We start from the raw sequence: 16,556 nt of genomic DNA, 5'->3' as shown, positions 1-16,556 counted from the left end.
AAACAGGGTGTTTTACAATATCCTTCAGGCTTCATGTGGCGTGATTACCTGAGTATTGTGTGTAACCGTGGTGTTTGAATGTTGTTAGTTTTGAGGATAGCTTTGCCATTTTTATGCATTTTTTATGTGTTCTGCAAAGAAAAATAAACCAATCACCACTATAAAGAAGTGCTTCTTTTCCTAGGCTTAATATTTATTAATGACCTCTATAAAATTAATGCTAAATTATGACTTACAAAACTAAATGCCTCTTGCTGAAAGAAATCATGCACAGGGTCTTGCAGGGAGCAATTATGGTACAGTGTAGTAATATTTTGCATTTATGCAAAAAGACTAGAGTAATTTGAAAGCAAGTTATACATCTAACTAGTGGCATTATGCCCATTTCAGAGAAGAATAAATAGGAAGGGGACTTACTCAAGGTCATGTGGTCACAGTGGAAAAAGATGGAAGCTTTCTGCTCAGCTGAAGCCCTCTAGATAAACTAACTAAATATTACTTTTTTATTCTCCTTATGAAAATGGAAACTGGATCAGTGCTGTGTTTAGGACTGCATAAACTTTAATTTTAATCCTTATTTCTTGAATTTTTCTCCTCTCTAGAATTTCCTTGAAGTAAAACAGAATACTAGTGCTTGCTAGAAACAGCTCAACCGTTATTTTGCTACCAAGACCAGTCTCATATGATGCAACTCTTTGTAAATATTAACTTGTCAAATACTGTGGCCATTCCTTTTTGGAACAGCAGTGAGTTCACTGTGCATTAAGTTAATGTGTACAGGCACTCATCTCTTGCGTACGATATTTGACAGTCCTCCAGTACATCCCCCTATGTCCTGCCAAGACTAACCAGTCTGTTTGCTCCTGTTGCTCCAGGGCTGTGATAGCTGGATAACCTCTTTGCTTTAAATGCAAAGGGACAACTAGTCTCAGTCTATTTGCATCTGCATGCTCCAGTAGTAAGCATAAAGGTAATGACAGAGCTCCGTGTTGTCTCTTTTCCATGTTTCCATCTAGAGGTCTCGGTTTGCCTTGCGCCTTGCTCACTAAGTAGGAAAGATGGGGGTGGGGGGGTGGACAAGCAATTGTGACTAGTACTTTTCTCTTCCTAATTGTATTGCTAAAGAGATTTGAAGTGGGGACACAACTGCAGGACTGCACAACAGTGGTTCTTAAGAGAAGCAGAGGACCAAAACTCACTCATAAGGCCTTAAAGGTATTGTGAACAACTGGTAAGAGTACAGATGGGGAGAGGCAATCCTATGAATGGTCCTTTGACCATTGGACATTTGTTAACTCTTTCTAGTATCTTTTATGCATAAAATTATTATTATGACACAAAAGTTAAGCTGCACTTCGGCTGTGTGCTGGATGCTATCATATTGAGCTCATGTGAATTACTAATCCTTTTGAAGTTCTAATAACCTTCTTGCTACATATGCTCAAGATGTTTTGTATTCATGCATAGATTAGCTTGGAATTAGCCTTGTTTATGAATTTAGTTGTTACTTAGTTGTTCATGTAAAATCCTTTTATTTTTCTCTTTATAGTCTCATTCATTGTCTTCCACTGCAAATCCCTCCTGTTTCCCATGTGTTTTTCTCATTTGTTCTCTGGCATGCTTCCTGTTTTGGCTTGGCCAAGGGCATTTCTGAGGTGCAGAACACTGCTTCACCGCGCTGGCTTGTAAGAGTTTGAAAAAGTTACCAGCTAGCTAAAGAAAGGGAGAGATGGTGATGGATTGAATCATATCTTAAATTTGAGGTTACTTCAGACTGGCTCCTACTCTGCATTTCGCAGTGTGTTGGGATCCAACAGTAGAAGAAGGGGAGTGACACAGCCACCTGCAATCCTGAGCTCTGAAAGTGCTGGTTATGTGGCAGTGATGATTTGTACTGGGGTAAGAGCCAGCTGGCCAGGTGGATGTGGCTTTAGATTGCTTTCTAATAAATAACAGTTAGTATGGCTCAGCTTGGCACGAATGGGAAGTGCCATGAGGAAGAACTGTCACTCCAGAACATGAGTCAGAAGATTAAATTAGTGACTGACACAGATGCATATATCTCAATGCCTCCAAACTTGGCATCCCTGCACAGGCAAAATGTTCTAATAACAGCTCCCCTTGGATCCACAGGAAAAGAGCTAGCGTTGTGATGAGCAACATATAGAAGACATCGATGAATGGTATTTTTAGCCTAGCAATACATTTTTCCAGACACTTCATAGATTGGTGTAGGCTGCCTTTAGTCATCTTTCTTAGTGTTCGCAACTGCTTCTTCCACACCTGATCAGTGACTGACACAGCTCCTTTCCTCATCTTTTAATTGGTAAACTTGCCTCTCAAAAATACTTTTCTTTTGCCTCATGTAAATTGTGAACTCATTGGCCAAGAGAAGTGTCTTGTCTTTGAATTAGCCCTCACAGAGAAATGGTGGTTTCAAGACTTTCTTTATTGGGATGGTGCACAGGACAAGACTCCTCTCATGTATTTCTGAACATTAAGAGCAGCATTTATTTGAGTCCCGGTCTAGTAAAGTAACTGTACAGGCAGATCACTGTGATTTTAATAATGCTCAAGAGTAACGAAGATTTACCCACACAGCCCTAACTGCAAGATGGGGTCACAAGTAGCAATTTGGTGTCTTGTATCCAATCACAGTGCTTACATTCAATGTCTTTTGTTGCTGGTTTGGGCTCTTTTTTCCCCATTGACTATTTATTAACTAGTGGCACAGAAACATTCAACGTCCATTATCCTATTATTGTCCCATTTCTGTATAAAATGATTTCTGAGTCACATCCAAAAACATATAGGCTCCTTTCATTGCTATGACAACAGCAAGGCATGCCAGTGTTAGCAATGTCTGCTGGAAAAAAATGTCAGTAAAAGCAAAACACAGTGAATTGAGATTTCATATATAAATCCAATTTTCTGTAATGATCAAAAACTACCCTCCATTGTGGAGAAGTAGTTAAGAACAAGCATAGTCTGATGCTGAATGTTGGGGCCTGTCCTAGGCACTGCATTACAACAAAAAGATCTTACAAAAATAGTGAGAGTGGAATTGGTCGTAGTATAATGTCTAGATCAGAAGAGGATAGTGTTTACTAAAAATAAAGGATAATTTCTAAGAGTTTTAGAAAAAGGAAGACTTGATGTTAAAGTATGCACTGTTCTTTCATTATCATACCTTTCTTATCATTGCCTAAGATTAACAGTACGTTTGATGGGATTACATAACAATACATTTTAAACGAATAAATAATGCAGCAACTCACAGAATAATAGGAAATCATTGATGTAAAACAGGTCTTGTACAGCTGAATGCTAGAAGAAATCTGCCTTGGTACAAGGGAAGGAGGAAAGCCAGTGGGGTGGGACTTGAGAGATCTGCAGTCATCAGGAGGGATTATTTCTGTTTTTAAAAAGAGGTGGGAGCACAGAGCTAATGGAGGCAGTATCTGCAGCCTCCTTTCCCTTGAAATCTGCACAATCGTATGGGCTTTCTCCTGGCCTCCCTCTATGCTTTGAAGCAAAGATGGAGACTGTCTTGGAAATAGAAATTGAGCATGAATATCCTGCAGTCAGGGGCATTACCTGCTGAACTCTATAAATCTGTACGTTTTGAAGACTTCTGCTTATGCTTGCTGTGAAGGAAGGGGAGAGGATGAATGATGTTGTCCACTGAGAAACTGTGATTCACATTTTCCTGGCCTATATCTGGGGTTCTCCCATAAAACCCTTCTCAACTTGTCATTTTCAGCCTTGTTAATAATACTTAGTTGTAGATGGCTGGAGGGCTGGTCTTTCCTCTGGTGTGCCATCAGGGTGCCCTAAAGAGTTTCAGGAGCCTTTCCAATTTCCAAAGGATGGAAGTGCTATGTTTTCATTTAATGATAGTTTGACTCTCAAATGAGGTGGCTGATTTCTAGTGACAGCCATAGGTGACATCAGAGCAAATGCAGATCTTGTTCCTCTTATTTATATCCTTATTTTTAGACATACTTATACTGCTATAGACTAGGATGCTGTTGGCTTCGTTTGGGTTCTTGGGAATTTTGACGTTACTTACCTCTTAGTACAGGGAGATGGGACACGCCTCATCCTCCATCACTTGGCATCCTGGGTTTTCTTTGAGTCAGGGAGGTCCCTAGTGCCAGCTGGCTCAAAGTGCAGACAGTAGCTCAGGAAGCGTAGCCCCCAATCAGTGGGGGCTCCAGCTCTAAAAGAGCTCTCCTGGACTTCCAGAGAAACTGGGGAAGTCACTTGACTTCTAGATGATGTTTGAGACTTATCAAAGATTGTGGTTATTATCAAATATTAATGGTTGCTTTCTAATAAACAAGCTTCATGTGAGAATTCAGAAAGATAAATTGCAGTGGTCCTTTGGGACAGTGGCAGCATTCTATGGGCTGAAAACCTTATGAAGGTTGGATACACCAAACTGGGTTTTCCTTTTTTTTAATTGTCCCTCTTACTCCCGCCTTTAACTGCCAACACTAATGATCAGAAATTACACGGCAAAGATTTTCAAGGCATTTTAGAGAATTAGGTGCTTTGATTACAACGGTCTATATTATAGTCAACTTGTATGTTTAAAAAGATATAAATTCTAAAATGATAGGAAGATTTTAAATTTAGAACACCACTGTTAATTTGCTTCCTTGATTCCTTCTCATGTTCTTGGTACCTCAAGTCCCAGTATGGAGAGTGGCTGCATAATATCTCCAGTGTAACTTAGACTCTGAAATCAGTGAGCCTCTGTGGAAGCAGACAGATGCGATTTGGCTATACACAGATGTAAGGTGAAAGTCCTAGACTCTCAGTATTACAAGTGGATCGGTATGATTGCAAGAGGATTGATGTGATACTTTGTTGCTGGTGGAGCCTGCAAGCCATAAAAAGCTGCAGTTAATGATAAGGTTTGTCTTCATGCTGCGGTTAACATAAGTATGTGGGTGTGGGGCATGTTAGCGTGTTGAAGAGTACTGCATAGTGTCTGTTTATTCTGCTTTCTGTTCTGTGGAATGGCAGATCTGAATTTAATGTATTCTGATCTGTGTGTTTCACTTTTAAAGTTTATTTCTTCCACAGCATTCTTTAGCAGGCATATTTTAAATACTTAAATAATGCTTTAAAATGTTTTATAATTTACCCATTTTTGGAGATGTTTGTTTGCACAGATGGTCTCATCAACAAAGAAACTGCTGATTCACAGCAGAATTTGACTATGGCTTTAAACAAAAGATTAGCTGGTGCAGTTAGGGGTACAAAACTAAAAAGAAAAACTTAAGACTTCAAGAAAAATGGGCTGTCTTAAGCGTTCTGTGGGTTTATGTTACCTGGGTAAGTTGCTAACAGAGACTTTTTCTGGTCTGTGTTTTTTAGCTTGGTTTGGTCAAAGACTATTTTCAAAGCAAGCATTTGAGTTTTATCCTGCTGCAAGGAATTATGAATCAATGGGTAGCCTTTTAGGGGGGTGAAATAAAGAGCTCTGAGTAGCTGGGATCTGCCTCCAAAACTGTCAGTGTCATTCGATCTAATTTTGGTTGGAACCTGTGTCAAGAAGTGCAACAGTCCCTCCAGGGAGCCTGAGCTCTACCCTTAGTAAATCCCCTACCCACGTCATACCTCAGAATAAACTGTAAAGGACATGTGCTTTGGGATGAGAGGGGGACTTACACTGAGGAGAGATGCAGTAAAGATGGGCTGTAAGACAAGGATGTAAGGATGGGAACACTGGTCCGTCAGTACGATACGTCTGGGGAGAGTCGTCAGCAGATATCTAGGGAAGAAAAGGCAAGAGCAAGTATGCAGTAATGTGTCCCCAAATACTCTGGCCTTCAGTGCTCTGTGGGTTGGGGCATTTTTCAACCAGAGATGTCTTTGGTAATCTGTGATGGATTGCTTTTTCCTTCCTTGTGTTTTTCCAGTCCTTTTTTTGAATCCAGGTAAACTCTTGCTACACAGTGTCCTGCAGCAAGGTGTTCTACGGCCTCATTACGTGTGTATGAAGAAATAATTGCTCTTTTGCTTGTTCTGAATTTGACATCTACCAGTTCCACTTGCTAGCCTCTAGCTCTTCTACTGGAAGAGACAGTAAACAACTGTTCCCTTTTCATCTATTTCATGTCACCAATCTTTGTAAACTTCCATTATATTCCTACCTTAGGCTGATGTATCCACACTTATGCAATTGTTCCTTGCACAGAAGTTTTTTTCTTGCTTCTTTCTTGTCACTTTTCCTGTTTGTTTAATGACAGTCATTAACAATGTATACTAATTCAGTCATGACATCCCTACCCCGTTGTATGGACCATAACCAATCAACATGGATATAACTGAAATTTCTCATTGTTTTATTTCTTGCCAGTGTACTCTCACTGGTCTTACTTGCCATGTCACTGTTGCTGCCAGCATCGTAGTCTGTAATTCATTCTCAATAGTACACTTTATTTTAGACCCAGAATTTCAATACCCAGTGACATTTCTTGTTGTTTTTATCCTGTTCAAACCAAAGCTTGCCTTTTCAATATACTTCTAATCCTCCACCGATGTGATGTTTTGCCTTTTCTGCACTTTCCATCCCCACATACAGCATCCGTTTCTCTTCCTTTCACTGACTTTCCAACACATCTATCCAATCAATATCCTCACCTCATTTAGATATTTCATTCTCCATACCTGTTTTATAGATTGCTTTTATGCAAAAACGGTTGCCCGCTATTCCTGCCACTTTGAGAAAACAAATGTTTTCATTCCTAATGTCAGCAGCCTACTTCCATTTCGACTGAGGAAAAGCCATTCCTGCAGCATGTGCTGCCCCTGCTCTAGCCTTGCCCTGGGTGATGGGTCTGGGCCCCTCCTTCTTCTGCACGCTTATTGTTTCCTGGTTTCGCCATGGCTCTTGCCACAGTGTCCCTCATGGCCCTGTGGGGAGCCTCTTCGCCTCACGGAGCTCCTGATATGCAGCCGCGGTGCCTTGGTGCTGCACACACACCTGCACCACAGGCACTATGGGCAGCCAACGCCCGTGCCCGTCACTCACTGGATGAGGTGCTGTGTTCTCTGTCCCTGCCCACCGTCACTCCCTTCGGGGGCTGCTTTGCAACTTGTCCAGCGGGGCGGGGAAACCCTGCGGCCTCCCCTCGGCAGGGAAACCTTCCTGCTCGGGCGGGCGGGGGTTGGGCTGCCGGCCGATGCGCACCCCTGCCCCCCGGCCCGAGCCCCGGGCGCGATACCGCTGCCTCCCCCGGGCGCGATGGGCGCGCGGTGCGCACCCCGCAGGCCCGGCGCGCGCGGAGCGAGAGTCCGCACCGCCTGCCTCCCCCGCCGGCGCTCGCGGCCCTGCGCGTGGGGGCGGGGAGCGGCCGGCGCCACGCCTCGCGAGACGCACGCGGAAACCCCGCGAGATCTGGCCGCCTCCCTTCCCCCCCCCTTCCCGCCCCCTGCTCCCGCGTCATGTTTTCTCTTTGACAAGCCGCCGCAGGAAAGGACGCGGCTCCCGGCGGGGACTCGCCGCTTGCCCCAGCCTCGCGGAAGAGCCGGGCTAGTGTCCGCCGCCTTCCCGTCGCTGCCTGGTGAGCGCTGGGCTGCGGCGGGCTGAGGAGCCGGGCCCCCCCCCGCGGGGTCGGGGGTGGGAGGCCTGAGCCAGCCCGGCGGGGGTGGGGGGGGCTTCTCCTCAGCGCCGCTCCCCACCGAAACAAATCGCCGGCGGGCGGGGCGCGGCCGCGGAGGGTGGCCCTGCAGCCCCCCCCTTGTCAAGAGGGGGTGGCTGCACCACCTGTGCTGACGAGGGGTGTGGGGGGCGCAGGGAGGCGAGGCTGCAGCGATAGCCACGGCCGCCTGGGAAGGGGGGAAGGTGCAGGCGGAGATGGAGGAAAGGGGGAGGCAGGTGGGCCAGATCTTAGATGTCAGTGCTCTGTTGTTGAGGGCACTCGGAGAGAACGAGGGGCGTCCAGCAGCTCTTCCTTTGTAGGGACGGGAGGAGAGGGGGCTTTCTGTGCCTATTTAGAGCAGTGTAAACTATACAAAATCCTGGTTGTGCTTCGGCTGAGGTTCTCTGAGGCTCTGCTTTTTCCCTTTGAGCCTCATCAATGCGGTCGTATCGTGGCCGTGCATTCTTCCCCTAAGTGTTAAATGCATCTTTGGCTGCGTGCATCCTAGGTGGATCTGGCTGGTGGCACAAAATTTGGTCTGAAATTTGTCGTGTTGGCCTTTATTAATTGCGTGCATGGATGTGTAACTGTAGGTGTTCCGTGTATCTCCAGATCTGTCATCTGAATTGCATCGTCTCCCCATGGCTTATTTGCTGGTTCTTATTTGCAGTACTGAAAAATTATATGTATGCTTTTACTTTAGAGATTATTTATTTTGCATTCTGAAGTGATGTCCTAGCAGGTGTGAGTAGGGTTTTGGTGTTTTTTTTCGTTTTTTTTTTTTGTTGGGTTGTTTTCTGTTTTTTAACTGCATACGGTTAATTTATTTTAGTAGTTACTTTATACAAGTTACTATATGCAAGTATATGCTTTTCATGTCTTTTAGGGACAGAACCTTATTATTATGTGCCCTTTCTTTCACAGTGTACATAGGAGAGGTTTATGTGAAGTTGGTGGAACATCTTCATTTTTTGTTGTTTTAGATCTGTTCTTCATGTCATGTATCTAAACCGTTGCTTCATGGACTGTTTAATTTGCTGTAGGTGGGACCATGTGCTCTCTATATATGCATACATATTATGTACATATATGTACACGTATATATGCATGTATACATACAATGTCATGAGCTTCATCAGATTTGTAGGTTAGCATAGTGTTCTATGCTGTTACTTCATAACAGAGACTCAAAGCTATCAATTAATACATAGTGAATTTAATGCTTCTTGTTAGAGGCCCCATTAAAACTGCATCTTCTCCATTGCATAGGAGTGTGGCATTGTGGACGACTTGGATCTCAGGATTGAGTCTGACATAGTTATGGGGAAAAAAAATAATAAACATTTAATCTGGAAAGGTAGATTGTATACCTGCTACTGCTTCTCGATATTCGAAGAGGAATCTATTTTGTATGAAAGATTAAAAGCTGTACAGTGTTAATGTGCTATAGAACAGAAGGGCATCGCCAGTGTCCTGTATCCTTTCACTTACAAGGAATTTTAGGTGGATTTATATGTAGTAGTTGCCTCTCAGAATGAAACATCTTAGGGCTCCTTGTCTCCGAGTATAAACGAACCTGTATACATTTCATGCATTCTTCTCTGCTCTTAAGTTCTTATTTAAGTGTATGGTGTATGTGGTGTTCACTGTGTTTTAACGTTAAGGATAACCATGTTTTTGTGGCTGGAAGTACATAAGCTGAAGGGGGAGCGAGGGTGTTGAAATTTTTTTTCTGTAAGCTGTGTAAAGGAGGTATTGATATCTAATTGTTAATTAAGAGTAATAGGGATATAAAATCTTATTTTTGCTGAAGGACTGCTTGGCATAGTAGGAATATAACACAGGATTTTTTTATTAATGTGATTCTTGAACTAATTGAAAGATAGTTTACAGTGAAAGCTTTTTCTTCTGTTATTTCAGAACTGAATTAAATGGATATTAGTTGATTAGGAAATTATTTAAGTGTCCTGACTAAAAATCTCAGTTGTTTTTTGTCTTTAATATACCAATTTCAGATAGCCATAATAATTTTTTTTTTTTAAGAAAACCGTGCAGGGGTGCTCTGCATGTTTTAAAGTATCAGTGATGACTGGAGTGGGACTATTTTACAGATAGGAAAAACTACACATGAAATTAATCTTTGTATTTTGGTAGTAAAATTAGAAAGTATAGCTTTAAATACTTTAAGACTCACTTTTGGTATTCCAGTCTTTCTTTCTGTTTTTAATACAATTATTCTTGTAATTATCATGGGGTAGAGAGGACTTTTATCCTCATTTTATAAATAAGTAATTGAAGCAAAAATTGTGTGTATTTCAGGAAGACTTGGTGGAGGGGGCATTTGGCTTCTGGTCATAGGTTGTTACGAAGTAATTATCCTTTCAATACAACAGTCTTCATTTACATACTGTACAGATACTCAATCTTCCTTTGTTTGTATAACTTGCAAGATTTTTATCTTGCACTAGTATGTTTTAATTAAATGTAAGGTGCATTTGTCTATGGCTGATTTGACTTCCTGGTGTCATCGTAGTGAAAGGTGAGTACTGTGTTGGTTATGTTTCTTTCTTGTGATTGATTCTCAGAAGTACTCAAACTCTGAAGTTGCTGGCAGGTTTTCTTTCCTTCTGTCTGCCTGTAGTGGTTGACAGTCGTACGGAGCATTCAAATCTAGTAGGTGTTTTCTCTTTAAAAACATCTAAAGTAGCCCTTAGAAAATGAAGCTTTACTTTCCTAGGGCTGCTGAAGTAACTGGCAGTGTGCTGCAGCTGCTTACTGTGCGTTATAGTAACTTCATAGTAATCCTTGTAATTTCTGAAGATTAAAAAAAACCAAACCTGGAAGCCAGTGGCTACGGAATTTGCCAGTCAACAGCAAGTGTAATTGTGGCCTGGGAAGTGGCCAGGTATATTCACTGGCCTTGACTGCCTGTTGCGATTGATTGATGTCATCAAGCTAGTTGGGAGTATGTTCAGGTGGCTGAAGCAATCATGTTCTCGGCTGGAAACTGAAATTCATTTACTGTTTAAAGAAGAGCCTACAGTTCGAGTCCTCCTTACTAGTAATACTTTTTTTTTTTTTTGCTGTCAGCACTGCATAATACAGAAATTTAATCCTCAAACATTTCCTTGCAAATGCACAAATTTATAGAACAAAAGTTTCTTTTTCACTTAGTTATACTGGGAGTACTCTAAATCAAGAAATGGAAATGTGAATGCAAAATATGTACTTTGCTTATTTTGCATTTAAGTTGCAGTCTAGCTCTTGAGTGCCTTTGGTGTTTTTTTTTTAATTCTCTGAAATAAGAAATTGCCTATTAAAGCAAAAAAGGGCTCAACTGTATTTTAATGTAGAATTACCTACACCATATTCACTGTATTCTAGAGGAAGAAGTGATTAAAGAACTTGCTAAGCGGACCATCAAATAATTAGGTTTAAGTCACCCCTGGAGGTCATCATAGAATGGTTTGGGTTGGAAGGGACCTTCAAAGATCATCTAGTTCAGCCCCACTGCTGTGGGCAGGGACATCTCTCACTAGACCAGGTTGCTCACAGCCCCATCCAGCCTGGCCTTGAACACTTCCAGTGCCTTACAACCGTCATTATAAAAAATGTTTTCCTAATATCCAATCTAAACCTACCTCTTTTTTTTTTTTTTTTTTTTACATCCATATTTGATGCATGGGGGTGTCTGCTTCCCAGTTCCTCTTTTTACTTAGTAACTGCTTTTCATGATGTATATGTGGACAGTCTCAGCTTTTGTTTCAGTATAGTTTTATGCATGTGAAGAAGTAATGGATTAATTTGATTTTTGTAAATTTCTCTGCTGAATAGTAAAAATAAACTTTTATTTCTCTTCTGCTTGGGTAGGTTTTGTACAGCACCCACGGGTATAAGGGTTTACATTCACAAACCATGATTAGGTTTTTGTATTATTTTCTTTATAAACATAAGGGCAAAAGGGCAAATATATTTCATTTCTTATTAACTTAAAAATAACTTTGTACTCCTTTTGTGTGTTTCCCAAAAGATTTCTGGAGTGACCAGTTATGGCCAGCTGAAAGCATAGGGTTATACTGGTTTCAGTAGTAGGCCTGATAATGAATAAATAATCCTAAAGGAGGCCAAAATCATGAAGGAATACTAAATCTGGAAGAGTATCAGTAGAATTTCAGGATGGTTTACCAGACAAATATTCTGAAGCTAGGTAGAATTTAATGTTTGGAAAGAAAAGTTGATGGTTGGTTGCAGAATTAATCGGAATTATGATATCACTAATTTGGTTTCCATATGCGGAGCAGAAGACTGATATAAGGAGGAGGGATAGTAGACATTGTGACCAATAGAGACGGAAATTCACATAAATCAATTCACTGTTTCGAGTGAAGAGTGATCTGCTCTAGCTGCTGTTCTTGCTTGCTCTTTCTGGTTTAGTTCCTTTTGCTCGTCATCTTGCTGCTCCAGATTTGTAGGAGACTATGGCTTATTTCTTCTGTGTTGTTTTACTGTCCATCTCCTGTTACCTAGCACCTCTCTATTTTTCCTTTTTTTCTGCTTCTAATGTCTCTCTTTGTCTCTTTAGTTCCAATTCTCTGTTAATTTGTAGTAATTCCTCTGCAGCGTCAGTATTTTCTAATCCATCATTTTCTTTTTTTCTTTCCCATGACTGTTTTTTGTAGATTCCCATTCACCTCACGTCTGTCATAAAACTGTGTATAGAGTAAATGTGCTGGTCAAAGAGAACATTTGAGGTCCATTACTTTGCACAGTGATCTCCAATGCTTTTTTGGCATGAGTAAAATATTGAACAAGTAACTCTTTTAGGCAACATTATGTCCTGTTACTGTTGGTTTTAACTGTCATAGTTTGCCCTGGCCATTAGTAATATGGAACGTCTTGCAAGTTCTATGTTGTTGGCTTATGACAAGGCAGGATTTTAATTAATTTTTTATATTCCTGGTTTCTAAATTAACCTTTCAAGAAAGAGGCTGTAAATGTTGTTTGGAGCCCTGATATCTGCTCCTAAATCATACATATATATATATATATATATGAAAAATCATATATATATTCAGGAAAAAAGGAAAGCAAATCAGTTTGCTCTTTTTTTTCATTTGTACTTTCAGATTGTAAAACTTCAAAAAGGATTGCAAAAAATTGCTGCATTCTAACAGTTGGTAGCATGTGAAGCATGATTCTTACTGGGACTTTGTGCCTGTTTTGTAAGAAGCATGAAAAACTGGAATGGTAAAAAGTTCAGGTAATATGTTGGTTTATATATTATTAGGAACTGTTAGGACTGGAACCCAGCAAAACCAGAAATCAGTCCTTCTGTTGCACAAATTCAAGGTACGTCTGTATCTTCAATTCCACATTCAATTCTGGAGTCATACAGATGACCATACAGGTATATATACTGATGCTACAGGTAGGTCATTAAATCTATATAGATGATCATATAACAATAAAGGAACTAGGAATAAGGCAAAAGAATATAGTATGGATGATTAGAGGAATGCAGTGCTTCCATGGAAAGAGAAAGTCTTTGGTTTCGGTTGATACTGCAGAGGAGAAATAAAATAACCACATTTTTTGTGCGTCATGCTTGTACTAGGAATTGGACAGAATATTGAGATAATAATTTAGAAGATTTAAATACAGAATAAAGACTTTGATTTACGGGTAGGGATGTTATATTTATTTGAATTAACAAAATAATTTATAAGGGTTCTAAGTGCTTATGCTACAAAACTAAAATGTTGTAACTTTGAAGGGGTTCCACATGTATGGAATTGTGGTATTATTATCACAGTGAGGCAGTAAATAAAAACATATTGCATCAGATTTTCAGCCATGTTTCAAATAAATTAACTGTTCCAGTCCTGTGATCAGCTATGTATGGAGAACTTCTGCTTTCTTAACTTATCTAGAATAACATCCCAGAAAGTTTTTGAATGTTCAGTCTCACTTGCAGTGAATAAATTGTGTTCTTAATGAGTTAGCAGAATTACCTGATTATTCTCATTGTGAAATCTTTCCTAAGTTTTGTGTAAGCCACAAAAAGCTTGATTTTTCTTGTCCATCTGCAGAAATTATTCCTCACTGTTGCAAACCAAGATTTAACTACTCTGAGCAATATTAAGAGCTGTAGTGTGCCCTGGCTGCCATCTGTTTAAATATTAAATTTTCTAATCCGTTTCAGAAACCACCCAGGTGACATGCTAAAAATACCTCTAGCACAGTTGAAGCTACTTGTTTCAATTTAATGTTTTTCATGTTCTTGATAGTAAAGTTGAAAACAGTAAATGAAACTGCGGTGAACTCGAGAAAGTTAATAGTTGGTGAATGCACAGAGAACTCTGTCCTTTAGAAATACACAAATCTGCTTATTTGTTAAAGTTTTTCTTTCTTGCACTCTGTTTATAAAATATCTTTACCTATCCATTGGGGAAAGGTGGTATAACATCATGGTGAGGCAGTAAATGGAATTTAGGTGTGCAAGTTTCACAGCCAGTTTTTGCATGTTCTTTAGTTTTGAGGTTTCCTGCCTTTGACTGTACAGACTTCCAGCTTCTTGTATTACAAGCTTTTGTAATTGGGTTCCCATAAAATAAAGTTAAATGTAGCCAGCATCTTACAAAGGTTGCTGAAGTTGCTCATTGCAGAGAGGAGAGACTGCTTGTGAGGTTTATTTTTCCTCTGAGAAAACTTCTGATTTTTAGGACATGTAATCATTGCAGCTTTATAGGTGTAGATTTTAAAGAACTTTGCAGAAGATAAAGCTTTCAGCTGCTTTTTGTAGCAGTTCTAAGAGTCTGCGCACTTAGCTTCTGTCAGAATAATTGTTTTTGTCTGTGCTTGATTTCTGCTGTAGTCAGACTAAGTTAAAGAAAAATGTGGTAATATGCAGCTTTGTTAAATTCTGACCTTTCTAAATCTCCTAGGTATATAGTCACTGATTTAAGAAAATGTATTTTCTTCATAGTGACTGAAGATACTGCATCACATTTTATGCATATTGATTCGCAGATTGTGGTTAATCAAGTGGTGCTGTCTTCACGTTTCCAGAATTCAGAAGCTTCTGGATCATACTTAGATGTTTTATTCATTACCTTCCTAATATATATTTTAACTTTTCCAGAAACTAATCCTGGTTTTGTTACAGGATATTATAACTTAACGCTTTATAAGTACTAAAGTAATTTTCTGGGTCTTCCCACATATCTTCTAGCTTTGGGGTAGGCTGTTGAAGCTGTTTTTAATTGCATTATACCTAGTACATTATTTGTACAGCGAGTGAATAATCCTACGTTCTATTCAGTTGACGCTGTAGGGAGAAATAAAATTAGCTGAAGTAGAATTTGGATAGAATGTTAAATTTCATTCTTCTACTATTCTAAAATGAGTTGCTCAAATTTTTTTGTAATTACAAGTGAAAATATCTATGCTTTTTCTTTCCCAAAACGTTGTACTAACTTACTGTTGAGTCATAATATTGCTTCCTACAACACATGAGTCTCTCCTCTTATTTCTCTGGCTGACATGCCATGCTTTTTCTGAGGAGGTGATGACGACAGCATTTTCTAAATTTTCAGGTAAGAGGCTTTGGTGTTTTGTATACGTTTATAATTGTAGTAGTTTGTAATGATGACCTGGTAGTTGAATCTTTCTCAGTTGTATAACTCATGGTGAGATACTTGTGTTACAGAGATGGACCTTTTACAAGACACAGTGTTTCCCGTATTTTTGATTGCTGTAAATAAATGTTTGCAAAATCTCTTAAAAATCTGTTTTTTATTTTGAAACAATTAAAAAAAAAAAGTAAATGGAAGATTTGTACCCTGCTTTCTGTTTGAGCAGCAGACTGCAAAAATGCAATCAGGTATGCTTAGCAGGAAGTGTTATTACTATTTAAGAGAAAAGTAGTAGAGAAATACTTTCATGAGCCATAGGAAACTTTTAAACTTATAATTGTGTTAGCTGAAGAATGATTTTTGTAGATTTGAAAATCTCCGTGGAGTGTGACAAGTGATGCCTGAAGATTAGGTTAAAATATATTCCCCTTGTTCACTGTGTCCATTTGACAACACTTTATGTAAGACCAGTTTTGCTTTTCATCCCTGGATGACAATGTTTACTTGTTTGGACCTTGTACACAGGAAGGAAAGTGCGAAGTTGTAAAATAAGAACTGAGCAGGAAGATTCAGGTATATACTTGAAGATTTAGCTACATTTCTGAGTTGATTGTTCATTTTTTCCTTTTAGCAGTCTGGGCAGCAGTTGTAACTTCTTCCTTCTTATTTGTGGGCTTTTATTATTATTGAAATTCTTGATGGAATACCAATGATTACTGCATTTAGCAATGAGGTAGAACCTCCCTTCCATACATTTAGGTGGTTTCTGTCTGTTGATAAGCTGAATGTGTGTGCTAAGGAGTGAAAAAACAAAACATGTTTTTTTGGGAAATAGTGCTGTTACACCCTCTACTTTTTAAAATAGTAAGATAATATTCCTGTCTTCCACTTTTTAATGATCCTTTGTACAGCCTTCTTTTAAACAAAACAAAAATGCCTTCTACATTTTCTTGCCTTGACTCTCATACTTAAATATCTTCTTACAGGAATTTAGAGTTTTCTATTTAGAGTTGCCCAGAGCTGTTCCTTAACTTCTTGTTCTTCCCTCAAAAATAAGCTACAGTTTATGCTGTAATCACTGTATATAGCTTCTGTCCCATCTCCACCTTCCTTTAATTTATCACAGCAGTCTTTCTCCTAGATCTATACTCAGCACCTTCTCAGTAATCTTTTCTTTTGTATTCCCTAAATCTGAACCCTAGAAGGGAGCTTCCTGTTCGCTTATATTAGGATAAATTTGTCACCTGCGTGGAGGCAGATCTTG

The 16,556-nt window shown here is 39.7% G+C and overlaps 1 protein-coding gene across 9 annotated transcripts in view; it reads left to right on the top strand.

Annotated features, from left to right (window-relative positions):
* The first annotated feature begins 893 nt into the window (after positions 1–893).
* HERC1 (HECT and RLD domain containing E3 ubiquitin protein ligase family member 1) overlaps positions 894–16,556 on the top strand; it is a 118,270-nt gene continuing 102,607 nt past the window's right edge. For 7 of the 9 annotated variants that reach the window (XM_064456685.1, XM_064456680.1, XM_064456684.1 and 4 more), the window contains exon 1: positions 7,454–7,580. The gene's annotated coding sequence lies outside the window, so the exon portion shown is untranslated. Of the gene's footprint in view, positions 971–1,213; positions 1,232–7,453; positions 7,581–16,556 lie in introns of those variants that run through there. The other 2 variants (XM_064456679.1, XM_064456678.1) reach the window with 2 other exon arrangements.

This window comes from Phalacrocorax carbo, chromosome 7 (assembly GCF_963921805.1).
Source record: "Phalacrocorax carbo chromosome 7, bPhaCar2.1, whole genome shotgun sequence".
Classification (NCBI taxonomy): domain Eukaryota; kingdom Metazoa; phylum Chordata; class Aves; order Suliformes; family Phalacrocoracidae; genus Phalacrocorax; species Phalacrocorax carbo.
This window is presented reverse-complemented; position numbering and strand designations above follow the sequence as displayed.